Raw genomic sequence first — 19,301 nt, 5'->3', positions numbered from 1 at the left:
TCTGCTGCTATGGAGAATTGGGCTCAAGCCTTTCAGTGCTGAGCAGGCAGGGGTGCAACTTGTCCTGCTCTGATAAAGCACACTTTGGCTGAGGAGAAGGGCTAACAGGGCTTGAACAGCCCTGCTGTTATCTTGTTTCCCAATCCCTTGTCATGACTCTAGGAGTTCATGGGTTCCCGAGGCAGTGCTGAAGTTTGTTTCTGCCTCCTCAGGAGCTGGAGACAACCTCTGATAATGATCAGGAGGTAGGAAACGGTCTGACTACATGGCTAACCCACTCATGGTACCCAGTATATTGGACATACGTAGGTGTCCATAATTTCACTCTTTTTGAGGCTCAGGGGCCTGACTTGTGGCTGTGGCTAGATGCCTTCGCCAACTCTCAATTCAGAGTAAACTTCAAACAGAAGGTACTTGTGACTCCTCTCTGTAGGAATCCGGGTTCTTTTCTTCATTCCCTGGAGTATTCATGCATTTTACATTAACTTCTAATAGATAAAATCTGACATATTCCTTGGGGCAAGACAAGAAACTGGATTTTCCACTGCCAGCAAGTCATGCTTTTTCTACCTTTGTGGATGAAGGCAAAACCTCACTCCTGATGGTTATGTTGCATTTGCTGGATCTAAGAGCACTTGACCTGAAGAGGAAACTGAGCACAGATCTCCCCTCAAATAGGCAAATGTTCTTTCTGCTAAGCTAGTATATAAAAAACAGTGACATTGCCAGCTCTTGCTGCCAGGCTTTGCAAAGAAAGTAACTATTGTTTTCTCCCTTTCTTGATACAGATAATCCATGTTGGATATGCACTGTGATTAATGCTGAGGTTGACCCTTTGCACAGCCCCTGTTTACCATTGGGGCTTAGAGGGGATTTGGAGGCCGGATGTGAAGTCAGTTCCGTGTGTGCAGAACTGTGGTATTTGGATCTAGAGATTTAAAAGATAGGAAATAAAGGAATTTTGACTTCCTATTTAGGCCCCTGCCTTTGAACTTCAGTATTTAAACTGATATAAGTTGTATGTTGGATATCAAAGATCTTTTTTGATTTGGTTCTTTACCGCCTTTATTAACAGTAGAAAACATAGGCAAACATGTTTTTTCTGTGAATTTGCATAGCTGATGAATACACAATGAATACACTTCATGGGGACTGTGCCATAATATAGCAAGATAAAGAGAAATGTTCTTAAACACTAAGTCTCTGTGACCACAGCTAATACTGCCTTTCGTATGAGGTTCAAAGGCCCTGCCCCCCATAAAACTAGAAGACATATCTTGAGATATATATCTCCCAGTAGTGCCATCTAACCAGTTTTGGGGAGGATCCTCTAGGGCATCCTTTTTCTTTGCCTAGAAAAGGTATGGTACGTCTCAAATTTGGGTCCTAAATAGAATCCTGCCATTTTTTATCTTCTGATTTGGTTTGAAATTAACTTTTGTATTTGAAAGTTCTTCTTACGCTTTTCTCTTCACCCTTGATTTCCCTTTACTTAGAATAGGATCCACCTTCTGCTGTATCTATGTCTGCCTATCTTTTTTGCTCAGAGACTCAGTGTAGAATAATTATTTTCTTTGAAGGATAGGCTGTACTCAATAATGCAAAAACAAACATGTTCTGATCTCTCTCTGTATCAGTGCATTTCTGTGTCTTCTGAACATTTAATAAGAGTAGACCTGAGTCAAACAACTTTACAGAATCACTGAATAGTTTTGGTTGGAAAGGACCTCTGCCAGTCATCTCGTTAAACCCCTGTTTACATAAGGGCTAGCTTTGACATTAGATCAGGTTGCTCAGGACTTTGTCCAGGCAAGTTCTGAGTATCTCCTTCCAGACTGTCTGTGTAGCTGGTTCCAGTGTCTGACTACCTTCACTGTGATTTTTTTTTCTGTGTATCGTGTTGGAATTTCCTGTGATGCAACTTGCAACTGTTGGCCCTTGTCCTTTCCCGTACACCTCTGAGAAGTGTTTGGCTTCGTCTTCCCTACACCTTCCCACTAATGTAGCTGAGGACAGCAAGGAGTTTCCCCCTCAGCCGTTTCTTCTCCAGGCTGGAACCAGCTCTCTCAGCTGCTCGTGGTATGTCGTGTGCTCCAGGCCCCAACCACTGTGGTGGCCCTTTGCTCATCTCATTCCAATATGTTGATTTTCTGTCCCCTGCTGGGCAGCCCAACCTTGGACACAGTACTGTTGAAGACGTCTCACATGCACTGAGTGGAGAGGAACAGTCACTTCCTATGACATGCTGGCCATGCTATTGCTAACACAGCCCACTGTGTGGTTGGCCTTCTCCACCGCCGGGTTGTACTGCTGAATCATGTTCAAACTCAGAGGACTCATGTTCAGTTGTCTGGGAAACCAGCGCAGATAGAAAATAAAACTGACATATACATTCTTGTGAAATAAGGTGCTAGGGATATCAGCAAACTCAGCACTCTCTTTTCTCAGCTCTGTTTCCAAGCTTGCACTAATGAATAATGTGTTTCATAGGCAGAAGATATCTCTGTGATTTCTGTCCTTTCAGAAAATCTTGTGGCCTGAAGTGGTGGTTTGCACGTTGCCTGCTGCACAAGCCCAGCAGAGAGCAGGGCCGGGAACTTTCCCCAGGGCCCCCGTAGCGGCAGGCCTGAGCCCTTGCGCGGGGTTTCAGTGTGATGGGGAGGAGGGGAAGGAGGCTGTGGGCCCCGAGGGCACCCTCCGCCAGTGGCTGCAGGGGCCGACCCCGTAACCCCCGCCTGTTGGAAGTGCTTTAAAGCCGAGGCTTTAGCGCTTGTCTGAGCTGCGGCTCCCGCTGCGTCGCAGCCCTGACAGTGCCTGGCCATGGCCCATCCCTGCCCCTGTGGTGGTGTCCGATGCTGGGGCTGCCCCCGGTGGCCCCGCTCCCTCATGGGCAGTGGGAAGGGCCCTGTGGCCCAGCCCAGCCCGGCCGGCAGGGGAAGGCCCTGACAGTGCGGCACCATGACACTTGCTCCAAGGTTTTGTTTTCCCACTTGCTTTAATTACCAGGTTTGAAATACCAAGCTGGAAGTAGGCGTAGGGATGCACAAGAGAACTCTTGAACGTGCCCTACTGGTAAACAGCAGAAGGGTTGCATGATCCTGGAAAAAAAAAATCCTCAGATGAGAAGTAAAAATAATAATTTACTAAGAACTGAGCTACTTTCATACGTGCAGAATGGGTTAGAGCAAAATTTAGTTCCGTATTTTCTTCAGTCACCACGTGCTTTGCAACATGGGTTTAACTAGCAAATTCCCAGTGACCTGCCTGGAAGGCTCTTGCCAGTGTCACCCTGCTGGAGAAAATGAACTTGACAAAACATGTAGTAAGCAAAATACCCATGCTTCTGTTTTAAAATTTCTTTTAATTCTTTTTTCTTTCATTTTTTTAAGACCTGTAATTCTTACCTGATGGCCAGTTGAAAACTCTCAAAACCCACTTTCTATGCAAGAGAAATTGCATTTCTCAGTCGGCTCAATTCCTGAGCATTTTCTCCAGTTCTCTGGCATTGGCCACATCGCTTTGTTTGGCCCCTCCGGAAAGAAAGAGAAAGCTCTCGCCTCTGGAGGAGCATTAGCAGTGTTCGTGATTTACTCATGATTGAAAAATATGAGAAGCCAAAGGCTAATGTTATGGCCTTGGCATCTTGGCTGGCACAGCACGCAGCTGAACCTTTCCCAAAAGCGAAGAAGCACGAAGCTAGTTCCAACGTTGAAACCCACTCAGAGCACCAGAAGAGAGCAAACAGCGGCCTCCCATTGCAGGGCATGCCCTCAGTCGGCTTCGTATCTTAGAAAGATAGTGTTTTACCTTCTCATATTATTTTAGTGTCGGCCTATCTACTCCTTAAGACAGATTCCTGAGGAGTTCCCTGTAAGAAGTTCTGAATTTCCAAACTCCTGCCTTGTCGTTCTGAGAATAGCACGCCTCCCTGGGAGCTGCAGCGCGCTGGTTCCCGGGGGACTGGTTTCAGTAATGGAGTCAGCTATTTTTTAACAGGGCTGATCTCGACGTGCGCTGCAGGTGTTGGCATTTCCTGCCTCTTTTATTGTCTGTCAAAATGGCTATGAAGCTCACAGAAGTTTTGATGGATGTTAAAAAGTCTGATCAAATCAACAAACCACAAAAGAAACAGAGACATTTTTCCCAGGGAGCACTTGGGAAGGAGTTCAGTCCCTAGTTCCTGCGATTCGTATGGTAGCGGGATGGCTCAAAAACTGCCTCAGAATTCAGTTGTTTTATGCAGAAAAAGCTAATACCTTGCCTGACATTATTAGGCAAAAGCTTTCCCTTTTTTTCATAAATGCAGAGCATAGCTGAGATGACAAAAGACACAAATATTCTGGGGATTAGAAAAGAGATTGTGACTCATGATATTTGCATTTAGCTGCCTATTCAGAATTCACAGCTGTTTCTTTCACTTATGTAACGTGAAAAACCGGGTGAAAAAAAAAAAGCAATTGTTTCTGCTGACTAGCTGAATTTCTTGTGAAAGGTGCTAGAGTCCAAATTCAGAAACATGGAGCAATGTTGCATGATGTAGCAATCATTATTGTGTATTGAGAAACTTTATTTCAAGGGAAAATTCAAGGGAAATTTCACGTTTCAGAAACGGGAGGGTTTCTGTTTTAGATAAAAAATAGCACTTGACTTCATGAGGTTTAGTATTTGTTTTGATTTGAAAGTTGCTCTATGTTATTTAGTTCATCACTTTTAGAAGATTTTTTATTTGTAATTACTAAATCTAGTGTTTGATCATTGAATATACGTCTTAATGTACTCTTCACTTCTCATTCAGTTCAGAGTGCAGATTCATGATCTCTGCATTGATTCATTTTTCCTTTTTCTAGGGTAAGATTTTCATGCCTTGGAGCTGCAGAAATATGAGTTGTATATACTATGAAGCTTATTATGAAATAAGGTGTTGGAGGTGTCAGCGAAGGCAGCACTCTATTTTCTCAGCTCCATGACTATTTGTTTCCAAGCTTGTACTAATGAAAATGTCTATGGACTGTGTGTTTCACAGGCAGAAGATACTTCTGTGCTTTCTGTTCATTTGACATCAGCTCCATACAGTAGCCATGGTTTTGTTTTAAGTTCTGAAAGCTTTTAGAAATCTGCCTTGTTGGTTTGCTCTCTTGCATTTTCTTTCCAAATCTCGTCTTCTCCACCCCTGCACAAACTTTCTGGACTCTCCAGCACTGATCCCATCCCCACACAATTACTGCTCTGACACATTTGCTTCTTTCAGCCAGTGCTTCCCTTGTGTTATCTCCTGGGCATTAAACTTAGGGTAACATCCCACAGCTCCTGGATTCTTTGTTTAAGGCCAAGTCTAGAAAATACTGTAGAGTGAAAACAGTGATTCTTGTGAAATTTTATTGCTGAGTCTGAGCTTCATAGCTGGGATTCATGCCAACTTTCTAATACAGGTGCTGAAGTCCCTTCCTAGATGGATTTCTTTTAAAAAATAAGTTTTTAAATGCTGTTTCAGTCAATGCCTTTGACATTTTTCGCAGCTGACATGACAAATTATAAATATTTTGCTACTTGGAGATTACATGTAAAAAGTGACAGCATTTCTATTCAGGAAGACATTTTGTCTTATGAGGAAGTTCACTGTCAGCTGTTTGACTTCATTAGGATTTGGAGAAACCTTAACTTCATGGAATTTTTGTAGACTAAAACTGGGCACAGTAATATGTAGTTTGGTGTATATATGTTAATAAATACTGCTTGATACAGTGTATATAGTTGGGCTGATCTCATTAATGGAAAATTTAGTATCAGATTTTTTTGCTTTTAAGGAGAATCTTTTTAGATACTTTAGCCTCTTTTTCTCTATTGACACATGGTGAGATTCTTATGGCTTGCCATCATGGACAACAAGGCCTTCCTAACAGAATGCCTGGCATTTGTTCACCAGCCAGCAGAGCTGTCTAGTACACTAGGTCCTTGTGTTCAGTGGCAGTCATGGTCTATGACAGAGTGCTTTGACTGGATGGAGAGTAGAGTCTGTGTGGGATTGTTCCTGTCTGGAGGCAGCTGTTGCTATGTAATCCTTTTGTATTTTTTTATTCCTTTGCAAATGGGATTTTCTGTATGCCCTCAATAATGGCCTCACACTGCTGTACCCAAGTGCATGTTGAGGCTCCTGCTGCAGGTGAGAATTGTTCAGCTAAATCCGACAGCATTGGAGGTTGTGGCCTTGCTGCTTTTTGAAGACATCTGTTCATTCTAATATCATGCTCTAAAGTATACTTGTACACCAATACAAAAATCTAAAACTAAGAAATGGGAGTGAAATGATTCCTTGGAGGCTAGATCCACTCAGAGCCTTTGGGTAGTCTCCTGTAAGCTGCGTCAGTAGTCCAAGAGTCCAGAATTAGATTAACTGCCGAGGGGAGGATTTGTTGAGAGAATGTGGTTGCTCTTTGACAGCAATACACCCCAGGATGTCCTACAATCCCCACTCTCTTCTTGTAAGTCTACAGATTTCCTGATATTCTCAGCACTGGCATAGCTCTGCTGTGTCAGAGTGAATGGTGAACCTTATTCTCTCTCCCCAAGAAACACTAGTCCACCACTGAGAAAATTCTGGCACCTCGACTTTCTGTTCTTATGGAGAAATCTGCCAATTTTAACATCACGTGCTGGAAACTGTCTGCAAAGCCATAAGAAAGTCTAGAACAAGCGGTGAACCTGCAAGTTAGATGCTGTTCACCTGAATTTCAGGTCCCCAACGACCAGATTAGAAGGCAAAACTCAGTGCTGGGCAGTTAGTCTCTACTCGGAATAGTCAGAGGCCTGAGAACAGCAAGCAAAAAATGCGCACACTAAGAGGGCTGTATGTAGAATTAGCTGTGAGGAAGTCTAAATTTTTGACCTCTATCAATAACCTTGGTTGTCTCTGGGGCTTCAGACTTTGGGCTGTGGCTTGTCACCTTCATTCATCTGCAATCCTTGCCTAGAAGCACAGGCACCTGAAAAGACTCTGGGGAAGAGTGGATAAAGTCCTACCTTCGGAAGTAGGTGAAGGAAGAGGTGTTCATCTGTTCCACTCGAGCTCTGTGGAAGGGCACCTTCTGTGACTAGAATGAAATTCCTTTAATAGCTAAGATTCAAGCATACATGTCCTATGAAAACCTGAGCCTCACACTGCGGGCTGTCTGTTAGGATCCTCCATGTTCACTTGTTAAGATGGGCCAGTAGGCGAGAACGAAAGATTCATGAAGCCGAGAGAGAACAAACAGAAAACTATGTAAATACATGGGCTACTGAGTAGGGTGTGCAGACAGGAGCAGCAGTTCTTGGGTTCCTTGCTCAGAGCTGCTTATGGTTTTACATTGAACTATGTGAATGAAACCCAGGAAGCCTTCTTGGCCAAGGAGGGCAGCCACAGATTTGCTTTTTCCATCTGAGAGTTGTTCTTCCTTGCTTCATTGAGAAGGACTTTTCACTCCCAATAACCCTCTGCAGGATAGTTAGGCAGCTCTTGTGGGAGATGGAGGAGCGATTCCTCTGGCTGAAGATGGAACTTAGAGAATCGGACATCTGGACTAAGTCTCCTCTAAACACTGCACTGTTTTATTAAAGGTAGCCTGACTGACCAACAGGAAAACCATGTTCCTAGGAGAAAACAGTTCCAGTTGCCTTTTGGTATGGGCTGCAGCTGTTTGATTGTGCTAGGTGTATTTTGAGGCTATTTATAGCTCACACACATCAGCATTCATAAGTGTATGCTTTGTCCAGCACTAAAAGGAGCCAAGGATTTTTCAGAGCAAGTGTGGAGGTCCTCTGTCAGGTTTTACTGTTTCCAGGCTTAGGTGACTGCTCAGCAAGAGTTTGGGAGTGAGTCGGTGTTTTCCATTTTGTTGCCTAGCAGCCTCTTTGCTTTTGGTTTTGGCACTTCAGGTTTATTTTGGATCTGGGTGTTTGTCATCATCTTGGTCGTTCCAGGAAACAGAGTATTTTTTTAACTATGAATGTTTAAAGTGCAGCAATATTGATCAATACATGCAGCTGTATTTTACTGGAACTGCGATACGGATCATAAATCCTCATACAGGTTATTACCGTTTATTCTACCCTAACAGTCATATCAGGAATTAGCTTTCAGAAATGACGTTAAACATTATCTGCAAACTAATTATGTTGTTTATTGTCTTTTTCAGTTTCTGGGGAATCTCTATCAGAAGGCTGCACCTATTCACCACAACTATTGTCAGAAAACTAGCATTCATGCTTCCCAGTCAAGTGTTTGTACTTCTGTTACCTTTGTCTCTCACTATGGCAGCGTCTGTCTGGTGGTACAATGCAATCTTTCTGTTGTTAGTGATGAACACATGAACATGTTAAGTGAATGTGCTTAGATCTCTCTGCCTCTGATTATTTATATATAGATTTAAACCCTGATAGAACCAACATGTATTCAGAAATTACAGCCAATAGGTAACTTGTTTTACATGTAGTGCAACAGAAACACAAAGAGAATATTAAACTCTTGGATATTCAAACACATGACTGCAGATGCCCACTTCATCTTATATGTTTCTGGATTGAATTCAAAATGAACAGGCAATGAACGTGAGGCAATAAATTCTCATTAGGCATGAGGAAAACCTCTTTCATCATGAGAGTTGTCACATACTGGAATGGCTTGTCTAGAGAGGTGGAGTAATCTCCACCCTTGAAGATATTCAAAACTCGGCTGAGCAAGGCCCTGAGCAACCTGATCTAGCTAGCCCTTCTTTGGTAGATGGGGTTGGACTAGATAATCACAAGAGATCCCTTCCAATCTAAATTCTTCAGTGATTTTCTCATATTTTTGTCTTATTCAACAGCCTACGTGACAAATCATAAGCAGTTTGCTACCCTGTTCTGCGTTCTTTTCCACTTAGGCAATGTAGAATTACTCATTTATGGGTGATGGGCTTTAATTTAAAAACAAGTCTGTTTAGTTCCTTATAATCCCAAGTCAGTTTATTTTTCTTTCTTCAAATTTTAGGCAGATTATATTGCATCCACTCATTTAAATTGATCAGAACACTTGCTGATATGTCTTCATGCATGCGAATATGAACAGAATCCCAGCTTTGTAAGTTCTGGTAAAACAGGCTGTTAAAGGAGTCGGTTAAGTGGATGAACTCTGAAAGAACTATTTTTGCTGACTTGAATGAGTATTTCTGCCTATTCTGTAATTGCAGCAACTGGAGTTTCTGTGCCTCTTACAAACAGAAGTAACCTTTGGATAATGCAGATTAGACTGTTCCTGTAATTTGGACTTTTTCTGGCACTTTTATATCTGATTAAGATTCAGGTATGTTTCTCTGTCCAGCTGTGAACTTGGCCTCTCCCACAGTCTAGAAACCTACAATGATTCTTCAAGAGAATGGGCTCTATCTATCCCGCTGTCAGCCTTTTGAAAAGCAGCCAGAGGAACAGGTGCTGATTTTTGTATTAATTTAGAGACTAGTGCACTTGTCTTACACCTATATGATTACAATTGCATTCCCTTCGTGAACAGCCAGAATTCAACCAGACAACTCCTAGGAGTCTGCCCTTTCTATCAGGTGAGGGGGTTGCTTGCTTGTGAGTGGGCACCCTCCATGCCCGCTATTAAACATGGGCAAGTCTGCTAAAGAGCAAAAGATTCACAGGGTCAGAAAGAACCAGGAAAAAATTAATTTGACTTTTGACTTCCTGAGGGCACTTCAGCAGGAAGGGTATCCCTGGGTTCAGGTCCTTAGTCCCAGAACTGCCTATCCTTTTATGTTAAACTAACTTTAGGTAAAAAACAGAAGTTAAACCTCCCCTGTCAAATGTATTCTTTTTGAGAGGAGGTGTAAGTGGTAAAGCTGAACTCTATGCCAAAGAACAGTTCACTGACATGCTGTCTAGGGAGTAGATCTCTATCTGTTGCATAGTGACAGTCACACCAGTATTTGCCTTTCATTGATGGCTCAAGTTCTATTTAAAAATAGAGCTTTCCTCTGCTCTCCTGCTTTCCAGGAAAACTTTGTACTTCATTCTGGAATGAAACACCTCTTTTGATCAAAAATTTTCCTCTACTGGCTGAAATTTAATTCTGGCAAATATTTGTATGTCTTGTTTTCTGATAACAATGTTGTTCATTAACTCAGAAATTTCTCTTTCTGTTCCTCCATACCAGCTCCTTACACTCCATTGCCTTTGATGGAAAAAGGATTGCTCACTTCTCATGCCTGTGGTTCCCTGTATTTCTGACAAAGGTAGGGGGAAGTTTTTGCGTTGACAAATGGGTAACATTCAGCAGTGCTAAAGCATTGCGAAAGCAAGCTGGTGTGGATTACTTACGAGGATGACCTTGAGATCAGTATTAGGTTTGCTGGATTTTTTTCCGGAGAATCAAATCGCACTAACCATTTTATGGAGTAAACTGCTGTCCAGTGTTTATAATACAAACATAAACAGGACACCATCTTGTTAAATTCCTCTGAAATAAGGCATTGGAAGATCTGAGCTGACAGATTCCATTATCTCAACTCCATGAGGATTTATTCTCAGTAGACACGCATGAAAAGCCTCCTTTCTCTTTTCTCAGATACTGAAGGCTTTTTCTTGGTCTTTCTGTAAGATTTAGTTCCTTTTGGGCTCATCTTCCAAAAGATAACATGGCATGAAGTACCATTTCACGTGACACTTTCAATTCACAAAAGAAACACAAAGCATTTCCCTTTATCTTCCCACTGTTATTGGAAATTATTCATCATCTTTCTAAGGAGTTACTTTGTTGTCTATTTCTGATCTTTCTGACATCCAGTCTAACCTTCACCCTAGGCAAGTTTGTGTGTTGTTCCACAGTAGAGCTACAGCTGGCTGGGGTGGATGCTCCTCAGGAGAGGGATGCTGCACCCTACACAGAAGCTGTCCAATGATGGTCCTCTTCAAAAGACCTTATGGGGACAATTTCCAGCTGTTTGCAAAGTGGGGAGTTTTGCCAGCCAGACACATATGTTTCCTTAGTTTCAAAGCACTATGCAGAGAATTCCACATTAGGGACTGCATTTGCTCTCCCTACCCTGCTGTCTCTCCAGCTAGAAGCTAATTCAGCCCTGGAACCACCGTGATGTTTGAGCCATGGCCAAAGCCCTGTGTGCATCTGAGAGTCTTCCTGGGCTATGCATCAGGGAGTTCTCGGCTGAAGTCTCTTTATCCTTTCTCCTTGCTTCTTGCAAGGTACAGATGCCTCAGTGCTCGTTGGTGGGCCCCACTGTGAAAGAGGTAAGGTTTCTGCACCTTTGTTTGAGGGTGGATTTCAACCCAGATCACCTGTTCTCTGGGCAAATGCTGTGACTGTGGGTCTTGTGTAGCAGGAAGGCATCTCAGCCACCTGAATGGGTCCTGCTTTTTTGTTTGTTTGCTTGTTTCTTAACGCTGCTCTGGCTGCCTTACGTGGACCTCAAGTTGGTGATATATGTATGCTAGGCACGTTCTGACACCATCTACAGATGAGGCCATTCAGGATATTAGAAACTAACTGACGTTATTTCTTGATCCCCACAGATTATGCTGAGAGGCAGGAACAAGCTGCTCAACTCGGGAGCACTGAGTATTCCTCTCTGTTCTGTTTTAGGCACATTTACTTGTCATCATTTTATTAATATTAGGAACACAAAGAAATATGGTTTTGTGAATATTTACACAAGTGGCAATCTTCCAGAATGGTAACTCACTGGAACTTCTGTTTGGAATGCAGAAGTGTCCCTGGGCATTTCATGGTGATGAAGCTTTGCCTTGTGTAAATAAAATGGAGTCTCATCTTTCAACCCATTGCCTTTCTCCCTCCTTTCAGTCATAGAACAATGGCGAGCTGATTTCAGAATTTCATACTTCCTTGTGATGGAAAATTTCTGCTAAACACTGCGGAGTAATCATTCGCATTCTGTGCCATTGTTTGTGTGCCAACAGGGCGTTTGAGAAGTAATATCTTTCTGCTCAGGTCCATCCAGGCTCTCCTGGCTTTTTTTAATTGTGAGTGTGCCTGTCAGAGCAGTGTGTTCTTCTATTGCTAATACACACACACATGCATGAAGTGTGCCTGTCTGGATCTGTCTGGGTTTGTATACATTTATCTACATGTGGATCTAAACTTCCTGGGGGAACCAGGTGGCATGCAGAAATGACAGTTCTCAGGTACCCTGCTTTCCATGCAGTGAAATAGAGACCTGGCAAAACTCCAGCTTCTTGAATTCCTGTAAGCTTGGAGAGCACTTATGAGAGTCCTTATGAGTCAAACCTCTCTTTGAACTCACCCTCTGGAGTATTCCTTTTTAAACCCAGGTGAAGGAAAATCCCTAGGCTACATGTGATTTCAACACCTGAGGTCTTCCTGGATCTCTTGTGCCCACTGCTCCTTTTCAGCCTCAATTTATATACGTATGTGACTATCTAGGACCTGAAGTCTCTTTCTGGATTCATTTCTTACAAAAAGTTAGGCCTGTGAATATTGTTTCAATTGATGCTTTCAAAATGAGAAAGTATACATATTTTGTCATCTTGTTCAGCATTTTGAGATTATATTTGAAAAGTGATAGCATTTTCATTCAGGAAAACATTTTCTAGTAAAATTTCACTGTTTGCTGTTTGATTTCGTTAAGACTTTTGGGAGTTTTTCTGCTTCTGTAGGTATAGAACTTGTGAATGTAAAAATCCCTTATCATTCATTTGTGCTAAATTCTTTGCTTTTTATGCATTTCATATTAAAATGTAATTAATTAAAATCCAGACATGAACTCTGGAGCAGCAACTGAAACCTAAAGCTTTCCCTTCTGGGCTGATATAGTGCCTGTCATGGCAGGTTTACAGCATGACAGTTAATATATTGAGGGTGACACCTAGTTGGTTGAGGAGTCCAAGTTCCCCATTTCCTGAAAAAAAGTGTCTTAATTGCTCTACTACTAAGTAAGAACTACATAGGTAACTTGAAAACAGTCATATTTTTAAAGAGTTAGCTCAGATTAGCCTAGAGGGCCAGAGTGGTTTGCATTCTGGATGGGCCCCCAACATCTTACTCTTTTTATTCCTGGAACTTGCAGGGTTCAGGGGTCAGAGCTAATAAAAGGGAGCAGTCCCAGACTGCACAGAACTGCAATCACAGGTGAGCAGTTTCAGTTTTGAAAAAGAGCTTTTTGTTTTTTTTCCACTTTAATCTGTTAGGGATAGTTTCGCTCTGAGCAAGGGATGGCTTTTTTTCAGTTGAAATTTTGAAATTTAAGGTCAACATCTAGATGTCTGTAACCCTGATAGATGTCTATCTATGTGAGTCAGCCTGTGCTCCTTTTAGAAGTCAGTAGAGACTGAGTAGATATTGTCAGTGGTGTCTACTGTGCAGTTTGTCTCATCCTAAGGGAGACATTCAGAAATTCGTATTTCTGTCCATTGACTAGGCAAGGTGTGTAGGGTGATTTGTTGATAAGGAGCTTTGCTTTGTACTTGTTTCAAATTAGGTGACATGAATCCTGCTCTTTCTGAATAAAGGCCACTATATGATGTTTTCAGCATTTCAGAACTTTTTAAAGACTTGATGATTTAACATTTTATTTCTAACACTGGTAAACAGTCACTCACTGCAAAGGATATTTTTTATGTGAGACTGCATTCACTAGAACGCTGACATGTCACACAGAGGCTGTATTTTGTTGGGAAAGGATCTGTTTGGTCCTTGAGTGGTGGCAGCTATATTAGATATTACTTCTCATAAATGAACCATTCTGCATCCTGAGACCACTTTAATTTTCTTCTGATACCTTCATCTTCACCATTTTCTTTTTTCTCACTAGTCACCTACTGGAAGGTTGCTCAGGGACATCACTCCTGTTCAGTTAGAAATCTTTTCAGATTACGAATTTTAAGCTGAAAATGTGATCCTGGCCATCTTATTTCCCCTGTTCTTGGATGGGAATTATCCTTTAACTACAAGGGCCTTTTTCCTTCTCTTTCCAGCCAATTGCTCAAGTGCTTATTGCCTCCACTTGGAATGGGATTAGTGACATTCATATCACCTAACTTTAGATGTCTAAAGAATAGTTATCTTTGAGTGAGCTGTCTAAGTTCCTATTATATTCTTAGAGACTTAAATGTTGTGAATGGAGTCATAAGTGACACCTGCAGTGGTCAAATGGCCTACTCTCTGTAACCCTCCACTAATTTTGTCGACCAGACCTCCACAGATTGTAAAGGGAGCTTAGACACCTGTCTCCAGTGTACGTACATGCTTATATTGTCAGTATCTAGGATGGGATACAATTCTAGGTAAAGACACTTCAATTTGCGTGCACTATGTTCAGTTATTTAAATCTGGAGCTGACTCCTGCCCTTACAGTCCATGTGCCTGTCCGCCAATTCCATAAAGTCAGTTTACAAGAGTAATTTCTTATTGAGGACTAGCCTGAGAGTTAAGCAAAAGTTAGGCTGTCCAGATTATTCTAGCTCATTGTAAGATTATGAGACTACAGAAACAAACTTTTAGGAAGAACCAAATTGCCAGGAAACATTTCAAATCACTTTGAGGTCTCTTAAGCGTTATTGTGAGTAGACTGAGTTAAAAAGCAAGAAACAAGAACAACAAACCAGTTCATTCTCTTTTAGTAAGGAGAACTCTATATTGGTCTGGAAAAGAGCCTCAGCAAGCTGGTGAAGAAACTCTATGGTGAAGGAGCGGTTACTCTTAACACAGCAGCCCCTTATTGTTCCCCTCCCAAAGCCTCCTTGAATATCTGTAATTATCTGTTTTCCTTTCTCAGCTTTGTGATTGCCTTCTCAGAGAGCTTCTGCCATGCAAGACAGCCTAACCGTGGTGGAGTACCCTGTTGAGGAGTAAGTAAGGTAATTCTCCCTTAGCAGAATACAAGGGCAAGTGCATATCATCTTCCTTGTGCTTTCATTTGGAGCAAAATCATGGTATCTGTCTTGGAACGGGATCTTCTCTGTGATTTTGGAGGTTCAAAGAAGCTTTTTTGGTCCTCCTCTTTTTTTCTTCTTTCATATGCAGGCTGTGTGCATGCTGAAGATTAGATTATGATTCTTTTTACGCTAATTTTCTATGACATGATGTGTTGGGAAATACCATTTCACTTGACACTTTGAATTTATTCTACCGCTTTCAGGAGAAATCATAAATTGTTTGCACTTTGATCAATACTTTGGTATAACAATGGAAAAAATTATTAACTATCTTTATAGGAAACTGTTTTTTTTTATGCAACTTCAGTGTCAAGTCTGCAATTAAGGTCATGGGCAATTGTAAATTCATGGCATTTTACACATTAAAACTAACTGTATCAATGCTGAATGTTATAAATATCATGGAAAAGTATGCCACATGAAATTGTAAACAAAAATATGCTATGACTTTGTTTTATCTTTAAGGAGAAACTTTTTACTTAGAGCAGATCCAGGTCTTCAAAGGGGCAAATTGTGATTTCTTACTGTTTTCTGAATGCAGCAGGCAGAGTCATTGTCCTCAGTCCAGCTTCTGTCACACCCAGAATTGTGCCTTTGTCCAGCAAACAACCTCAACAGACTGGGAGAGAAAACTGAAAGTGAATTTTTGGCAATGTGGGAAACCCTAGACTCTTTCCTTTTATACAGTATGCTATGGTAAGTGGATCTGTGGAAAAACATTGGTATTGGCTGAGATCTGAGCCTTAAGAAGATTCATGGTTACGAGCAGCATCTGAGGTAGAACTGGCAGAACTGTTGCATCTTTTGCCTGAGACCCTTTGACCATCCGCTTGCTGGGCTACATATAGAAACACTGAGGCCCCTGGGTCTTCCCCTATAGTATGTATGCAAGGTTGTATGCAGTGTATTGCTCACCTCTGTTTCTTCTGTCCAGAAGTCTTTATGCTCTGTGGCAGATCCCTGTGCTGCCCTGGTGCACTCCACATATAGCTGTCAGGCTGTACTGAGTTAAAATGAAAAACAACTGTCTGGCTGTGCCCTTACAGCAGGAATGGAGCTTTGTAGTTTCAGACTGTGAGGGCAGAGCTTAGCCAGTTCTGCTCTGCTGCCCACCCTGGAACTCTAGCACAGAGAGGTATTTCTTTATCATGGTCCTCTCTTGGAAAGTGTGGAGTTTCTTCTCAGAGGCACAGAGACCTCTGTCATATAGTCATAGCATCAGAAGAGACTTGGAGAGTCTGTTCTTCCATCATGCAGTAGGGTGAACTGTGCCTGTATCCTTTCTGAAAAAAAAGTTCTACCAGCATTTTCCTTTTAAAAAGCTTCTGTGAGGCAGATGGGTACTTCTCTTTCAGTTTCTGTCTTGGATAAACTGGAAATTCTTGGAGGAATTGTCCATAACTGTACATGCTCAGCATCCTCTGTCCATTTGCATACAGCTTCCCTATATATGGGGCAGAAAAACATAACCATGCCCTCCACTTTGGGCCATAGAGGCCCTGCAGGAGGAAACAAATGACTGAGCGACACTGTCAGTCATCTTAGGCTGGTGAGTGGAATCAGAAAGGGGATGATTTGCTTTTCTAGAACTGTGATATATTGCAGTTTTCCTTTTCTATTGTTCCTTTCTGGCACAGTAGAGATTTCCAAATATTCCCAACACTGGCTGAACTCTGCTGGCAGATCCCGACTGACTCTACTGGGAGAAGGAATGGGTAGATCAAAACCATTTGGAAGCTGTGTCATTTTTGCTCAGACAGATCTCATTTTGACATGCTTGCTGAAGAGACCTGTGGATTTATAAGCAAGAACATAGCAGAATGGGGGATAAATTGTCATAGATTCACTTTAAGACCTTGGTAATAACACCTAATTCAGGATTATGGCCTTTAGTACTGAATCGAGAAGCTAAAGCTAGATGGCTATAGTCCCCCAATAGAAAGAGGAGACAGGTGCCTCAGAAGGCTGAAGAGCAAATGCAGAGATTAAGGGGTGGGAGGAAGTCACACCTACCAGTAAAAAAGAGGAAATATTAACCATGGGAGGCACCTGTAATCTCATGCCTTGCACACCTAACTTCAGTGTGCACATGGATACTTTTGTCTACTTAGGATCAAAAAGAAGTAAATAGCAACAAGATGAAGAGGTGCCCACTTCTTCAATATAATCCTGCTAGTTAGAGTTTTTTTTTTTTCCCCTTCTTTTTTTTTAACTTCTCTCATTATAATAGATACACTCCACTAATAACAGGCCAATGCCATACATAGGTCTTCTTATGTATTTTAAAAACTTACTCTTAGAATTTTAAACCAGCCAGCTATGGATTTTTCCTCTCTATCTTGATTTTCTTTGCATTTCTTAATTACTAGTTTATTTTGCTGCCGGCTTGTTTCCTGTCTTCCATTTATTATCTAACAATTTTGTTTAGTTGTTTGAAATTCCTACCTAAAGTTTGTTGTGAAGCAGAAAGGGTTTTGGCTTTTTGGCTTATATTTCACTGTGCTATTTTCCATCAGTGATAGATTTGAGAAAGATAATATGTTATAAGAGCTACAAAGATAAAGCAGGATTTGGGTGTAATGTGTCTCCTGGTTCTTCTCCAACCTCAGGGACAGAGTTATTAGTGGTACTTATCTCCTACACATACCACATCAGCTTCAGCGTCCTGTGATGAAGGCCTATGAGCTTGTTGTTGGACATGGTCAATGAATATGACTGTTAGGTGGCCTTGCTGCCTCCCCAGCCTGGTATCCCCCCCTCACTTCCCTCAACTCACAGTTTTGGAGGGTGCTTGCAATTCTTTTTGTGCCTTTGCAAGTGAATTTTTTTTGTGGATTAAGAATGTGACACATGATAGTTGACCAGCCTTGGGTAGGCCATACAGGGTTAGCTGCATTCATCCATTTGGTTAAAAAAATGCTGCTGGAATAGTCCAGAAGTCTCTTTTGCATGTGGACACGTTTTCTCCTCTCTCTTTCTCTGCCATGTTTTTGGTTACTATGCAAAAATAAAGGATACTACCTGCACTGATTTTGGATAAGCTGAGACTTTCATAAAATTTCTATTTCCTGCATCTTTTGTTGACCTGCCACTTAGTTATGTTTCTGGGGAAGTTAGAAACCACAGGCAAGCCACGGGTGAGCAGAATGGCCATCAATCATCTTTCTCCTGGGCTATTTTTCATCTGTTTGTTCCTCGTGTTGGACATAGGGCTGTTAAGAATTCTAAAGAAATGCAGGAAATGTACCTTGAACTACAAAAGTATGAGGTAGATCTTGCTTAGTTTACTTTGCTGGGAGCCTAAAATAATTATAACATCTTAGGAAATCTTTTATCAGCCAGAAGCTCTGTCTGTCTCTCAGTGTCCCTGTACCTTAGTCTCAGAGGTATCTCTACAGAGGAGTGTCTGTCTTCATGTCTAGTTATGTATTCACTGAATACTCCTTGAAACAGTAAATGTGAACATGTGTTGATAGTGTATATGAGTTCCTTCAAGTGGCTTTTTTAATTTCTTGACATGTATTTATCTCTCTGTTGCCTGAGAGTAGTCATCTCCATGTCATGAGCTGGCGTATGTTTGCTCTGTGTGTGTGTGTGTGTGTGTGTGTGTGTGTGTGTGTGTGTGTGTGTGTTTGCATGTCTTCGTGTGAATGTAGGTGAAGTTTCCTAAACTAGTAAAGTATTTTATTGATTGGTAAAGCAATCTGTACATTTGGCCACTTAGCAACTCCCTATAGTAGTTAATATGTGTATTTAAGCAAAAAGAGACGATTGTCTCACCACATGCATAAGATCTGTATGAATTGACAGGACACAGCAATTGCTGTGAGCGCTTGTTTGCTGGCTGTAATCCTGTAACAGCCCTCCAGGCTGCAAAGCCTGACACAGGATTTTGAGGTGAGGGTTGCTGACAGGTGTATAGGAACCAGGAAGAAAAAAAGCATTTCCCAAAGAAACAGTTTTAATCTGAGCTGTTAGTTCAGGTTACAATTTGTTAACTGTCAAATAGAGAGCTTCTGCTGTACTTTCACTGTGAATGTTTTACTTTGCAGATTACAGGTCAGATTTGAATTTATGCAATTCATTTTTTGCATTAAAAACTTCAGTTATGCAATGATTTAATACTGGGAAAAACATATAAACTATCTGGTGTTGAATATTAAGGAAAATGCCTCTTTGCATTTACAGTAAAGGCTACACATGGCTCTTCCCAATGGTTCAAGGCTAGCCTTACTTATTTTTTTTTAAAGTTTAACTATTTATGCAAAATTACATTCTATTTTTGAAAAAATTAACTGTTTAAAAATGTCTGTGTAAGCCTGAGTTCCAGATGCTATTACTCAATAGTAGAATTTCAGGGA

General features: G+C 41.5%; 1 long non-coding RNA gene across 1 annotated transcript; it reads left to right on the top strand.

Annotated features, from left to right (window-relative positions):
- Positions 1-9,978: 9,978 nt before the first annotated feature.
- LOC135327279 (uncharacterized) lies at positions 9,979-15,628 on the top strand. Its single transcript, XR_010387381.1, has 3 exons — positions 9,979-10,247; positions 14,781-14,862; positions 15,482-15,628. It is a non-coding gene; the product is annotated as an uncharacterized LOC135327279 (long non-coding RNA).
- The last annotated feature ends 3,673 nt before the right edge of the window (positions 15,629-19,301 follow it).

Source organism: Dromaius novaehollandiae, chromosome 2 (genome assembly GCF_036370855.1).
Source record: "Dromaius novaehollandiae isolate bDroNov1 chromosome 2, bDroNov1.hap1, whole genome shotgun sequence".
Taxonomy (NCBI): Eukaryota; Metazoa; Chordata; class Aves; order Casuariiformes; family Dromaiidae; genus Dromaius; species Dromaius novaehollandiae.
The sequence above is the reverse complement of the archived record's forward strand: the minus strand, read 5'-3'. Positions and strand labels throughout refer to the sequence as shown.